Source organism: Oryx dammah, unplaced genomic scaffold, assembly GCF_014754425.2.
Source record: "Oryx dammah isolate SB20612 unplaced genomic scaffold, SCBI_Odam_1.1 HiC_scaffold_17, whole genome shotgun sequence".
Classification (NCBI taxonomy): Eukaryota; Metazoa; Chordata; class Mammalia; order Artiodactyla; family Bovidae; genus Oryx; species Oryx dammah.
In genome coordinates, this window is record NW_024070201.1 from 22,999,077 (window position 1) to 22,999,683 (window position 607).

The window sequence follows — 607 nt, forward strand, 5'->3', positions numbered from 1 at the left end:
AGAAACACACATGCAGAGACACACGCAGAGACACACACAGAGACACACACGCAGAGACACACACATGCAGAGACACACGCAGAGACACACGCATGCAGAGACACACGCAGAGACACACGCAGAGACACATGCAGAGACGCACACGCAGAGACACACACAGACACAAATACATGCACACACAGAGACACACACAGAGACACACACAGACACATGCACACACAGAGACACTGACACGTGCACACACACAGACACACATATGCACACACAGAGACACACAGACACAAATACATGCACACAGACACATGCACACACAGAGACACACAGACACACACGCAGAGACACACACAGACACAAAAACGTGCACCCAGACACACACACACAGACACTGACACGTGCACACACAGAGACACATGCAAGCACACATGCAGAGACACACACAGATACAGACACATGCACACACAGAGACACTAACACACGTGCACACACAGACACACATGCAGAGACACACACAGACACAAATACACGCACACACAGAGACACTGACACGTGCACACACAGACACACACACGCACAGAGACACACACAGACACACAGAGACACACACAGA

At 50.7% G+C, this 607-nt stretch overlaps 1 protein-coding gene across 18 annotated transcripts in view; it reads left to right on the forward strand.

The window, feature by feature from the left end:
* NCAM1 (neural cell adhesion molecule 1) overlaps positions 1-607 on the forward strand; it is a 365,493-nt gene that overhangs the window by 330,093 nt on the left and 34,793 nt on the right. The gene's annotated exons all lie outside the window — the stretch shown is intronic.